A 4,530-nucleotide genomic window follows, 5' to 3' on the forward strand; every position below is an offset into this window, starting at 1 on the left:
TATACTACAACATGGATGAGCCTAAAAAACATTATGCTGAGTGAAATAAGCCAGATGCCAAAGGACAAATATTACATGATCACACTTATATGAAATATCTAGAATAAGCAAATTCACAGAGACAGAAAATAGATAATGGGCTCCCAAGGGCTGGAGGGAGAGAGGAATGGAGAAGTATTACTTAATGGCCTCAGAATTTCTGATTGGGGCAATGAAAAAGTTTTGGTAATGGATGATGGCGATGGTAGCACAACATTGTAAATGTAATTCATGGCAGTGAATGGTACACTCAAAAATGGCTTAAATGGCAACTTTTATGTTATATAGAAATGCTACCACAATACAATTTTTTAAAAAAATATGCAGAGTTGTCGTTGTGGGCTGCGGCGGCCGATGCCACCTTGGGGTCTGCGAGTAATGGGGCGCTCTCGGCCGGCTCCCCTCCACCCTGGGGTCGAGCCGCGGAGGAGCGCGGGTGCGGGTGGGTCGCCGCGGCCCCGCGGGGGTCCAGAGGCTGCCGGAGAGGATCCGGGCGGCTGCGTTCCGGACTGGCGGAGCTGGGAAACGGCTGCAGGTTGTTAGCAAAAGATGGATCGCTTGGCAAACAGTGAAGCAAATACTAGACTTATAAATACAGTGGAAAACTGTTTTGGAGCTGCTGGTCAACCCTTAACCATACCTGGAAGGGTTCTTATTGGAGAAGGAGTATTGACTAAATTGTGCAGAAAAAAAGCGTAAAGCAAGGCAATTTTTCTTATTTAATGATATTCTTGTATATAACAATATTGTCATCCAGAAGAAAAAATATAACAAACGACATATTATTCCCTTAGAAAATGTCACTATTGATTCTATCAAAGATGAGGGAGACTTAAGAAATGGATGGCTTATCAAGACACCAACTAAATCATTTGCAATTTATGCTGCCACTGCCACTGAGAAATCAGAATGGGCGAATCACATAAATAAATGTGTTACTGATTTACTCTCCAAAAGTGGGAAGACACCCAGTAATGAACACGCTGCTGTCTGGGTTCCTGACTCTGAAGCAATTGTATGTATGCATTGTCAGAAAGCAAAATTTACATCTGTTAACAGTCGTCACTATTGCCGCAAATGTGGTTTTGTTGTCTGTGGGCCCTGCTCTGAAAAGAGATTTCTTCTTCCCAGCCAGTCGTCCAAGCCTGTGAGAATTTGTGACTTCTGCTATGCCCTGCTTTCTACTGGGGACTTGGCTGCCTGCCAGCCTAACAGATCGGACTCTTATCTCCAATCATTGAAGTCTCCTTTAAATGATGTATCTGACAACGACGATGATGATGATAGCAGCAGACACATTTTGAAATATTTAATTGGGTATGACTGTCTGAGAAATCTGCTTTGGGGGAAAAGTAAAATTCTGAGCTCTCTCTCTCAATTTTGCTCTAGCCATGAATTTGCCTGAGAAATTTTTAACCTACCTGCCTCAATATATTCTACAGAAAGTAGGGCCTCCTGCCTCCTCCCTCCCCGACTCTTCCACAGGGATAGACTATTGCAAATGTATCAGGTAAATTCGTGGTTTCTTATTCTTGTTTATTTCTAGATTATGTTCTTGGAAGATTAGGATGTTTATTTAACAGATTGTGTATGACCTTGTTTTTGTTTGTTATATGAAAAAACTAAAAGCGAAGAATGGTGAAAAAAGGAGTACAGTGTGGTTAATTAATAGTATTAGCTTTTTTCCTAACCATCTTATAGTTAAGACACCAGTAACAAAAATACATGATTTGGGAATACTTTGTTTGGCTTATTCATATACTGAATGGTGCCTTATAATAATAGCACTGTTGTATGAAATAAGCCCTTAGCTTTTCACTTTCTGGTTTGTTCACAAGATATATTGGTGCTCTTCGTGGTGATAAAATGAGTGTTTATGAATGGGTGTAATTAAGAAATACTTCTCATCTGACCGCTACAAATAAATTTAGAGATATCTTCATTCTATAAGAATAAATATTTTTCCATAAAACAATTGTTTATATATTTTACATTTTCTAGATACCAAATTATAATTGTCAAATATATGTATTTTAAATTAATAATAGGTTGCTATTCTTAGGAATTAGGTTTGAAATTTATCAAATAATTTTGAAATGTCATATTGTATTAGCTTCTAATTTTAGTGAGAAACTTTTAGATATAAATTCATCTGCTTTAACATTATTTCTAGAATGAAAAATCTTCTCGTAAAACCTTTGAAAATAATCTCTTAAAAAAAAATAATCCCATGATAGAACACAGGATATACTTAGGTTTGAAGATCTGGAAGAAATAATGTGTAAGAATGGTAAAGGCAGAAAATGTCTTTAGACCCTAAAGTTTGACTAGATTTCAATTTGTGGAAGTTTTGTCTATTTCAGTGTGAAAGTATCTTGAATTTACAAATATAGTGTTATATTTTATAAAGTTGTGTAAAGTCCCAGACAATATTTCTATTTTTGTAAAACAATAATTTGTTTAATCTGTTTCTGAAATCTTTTTGTAATCTATGGAAATAGAGTAGCAATTGGTATATCTAAATTGTGGATTTTGTTGAGTCAGTTTAGATTGCTTTTGAGGAGTGGTAAGTTTTCACTGCTTTTGAGACAACCATTAGGTTGAAAGTATATTTATCACATAAAACATGATGCATTGTGCACTACTCTCTCCATTTGTATGTTGCAAATAACTTTCTTGATTCTTTTTAAAAAAATCTTTAATTCTGGAAATATTGCAAATGTCATGAGAGTTTGACTCAATAACTTGGGATGGAGGATTGGCTCTTTGGTATCTTATTATCTGATTAAGGCACTAATTTTACTTTACTGTTAAATTTTGAAAGCATTTGAGATATACAAATCTCCCTGTAGGAAGTGTGAAAGAAAGGCACACCAGGGATTGTTTTTAATTGTTTGTTTTTTGTTATTTGAAAATATCAGATGGACTTTTGTTTCTAAGCAATATATATATAAAATCCGTCAACATCTGAAAAGGACCATGAAACCTGAGACGTGCTAATGGAGACTTGCTGATGCATAGGAACCCAGCAAATTCAGGCATCAAGGGAAGTATTCTGAGATAACTTCTCATTGTTGACCTCTATTGACTCTGCTTTTACAATAAAAATATTTTACAACTTAAAAAAAAAGATATGCAGAAATATATAAGCAAAATGGTGTAATAAAAGTTTAAGTACTTAATAAGTAAATCATGAATTTCTGTGCTAATCTTTGGGTAATCTTTGGGTATGTTGTTATTATTGTTATTGTTGCTATTACTATGAGAGGCAGCAGATTAATGGGATTACATGTTTAATAAGTATTTTTGTGGTTAGAGATTTGTGGTTGCCTAGGACAGGGAGTGGGAATGAGGTGTGACTGTAAACGGGCATGAGGGTTTTTCAGGGGGTGATAAAAGTATTCTAAAATTAGATTGTCCTGATGATTGCAAAACTTTGTAAAGGTACTAAAAATAGTTGAATTGTACACTTAAAATAGGTGCATTTTATGGAATGTAGGTAGATGAAGCTGTTAATTTTAAAAAGATTGAATAGAAGTTTGTGTTTGAAACATAGGAGATATTGGACAGGAAATAATACAAGAGAAAACTAATATGTTAAGCCCGAGTCATAGACAAGCTCTCTCTTCCTCTCCCTTGCTTCCTCCTTCTGAAAGCAGAGTCTGAAGGGGCTAGGACCTGAGCTCAGAGCTAATCTAGGTATTTCAGACACATATCAGCTAGAGAAAGAACTTACAAGGATCCTCAAGTCACGCCTTAAATTTAACTACCCTCACCACAGAGTTGATCTTGGTTAGCAACTGGGAAGTGCACCAGGGGAAGAGATAGAAACCATGGGGAAATATATAACGTAGTAATATAAATAGGTAGCTCATCCATTAACTTTCACTTATTCACTACTCAGACCTAAGTAATGTCTCTCAGATTGAAAAACTGTATATCTTCAGGTTTCCAAGGACATAATGAGTGCAGAAATTATGCTGTGTTTACCACAATCAGTACACAGCACTCAAGCTTGAAGGTTCTAAGTCAGCGTGACCCCAGGATGGGCAATATAAGCATTACCTGAGAACTCGTTAGAAATACAAATTCTGAGGCCCCTCCTCAAACCTACAGAATGAGAAACTGGTGGTGGGGCACACTAGTTTGTGTTTTAACCAGGCCTCCAGGTGATTATCTGCACACTAATTTTTGAGAGCCACTGTTCTAAATCACAGCCGTTATATATACCAACCTCACCTGGGAAACGATGACTCCTCAAGACAAGAGCTACTGCCTTGTGAAGGCGGAAGTTAGGATGGTAAATATGGGGCATGAGTGTAGCCACTTCCATCTTCCTCATCCATGCCAGACATCACTAAGTGATCACTGCTTTCTTTCACAGTGAGCCAGGGTGATGGGGGCTTGGGCTAGTCTTTTTGCTTTGAAGTCGGGGAAGAGACAGCTTTACTGGGTGCCCTGCACTAACAGGGAAATGGGCAGGGAAGGCCA

At 37.2% G+C, this 4,530-nt stretch overlaps 1 pseudogene; it reads left to right on the forward strand.

The window, feature by feature from the left end:
- Nucleotides 1–588: 588 nt before the first annotated feature.
- On the forward strand, nucleotides 589–1,444 carry LOC119506067 (annotated as a pseudogene).
- Nucleotides 1,445–4,530: the final 3,086 nt, after the last annotated feature.

The sequence above is a fragment of the Choloepus didactylus genome, chromosome 11 (assembly GCF_015220235.1).
Source record: "Choloepus didactylus isolate mChoDid1 chromosome 11, mChoDid1.pri, whole genome shotgun sequence".
In the NCBI taxonomy this organism is placed as follows: domain Eukaryota; kingdom Metazoa; phylum Chordata; class Mammalia; order Pilosa; family Megalonychidae; genus Choloepus; species Choloepus didactylus.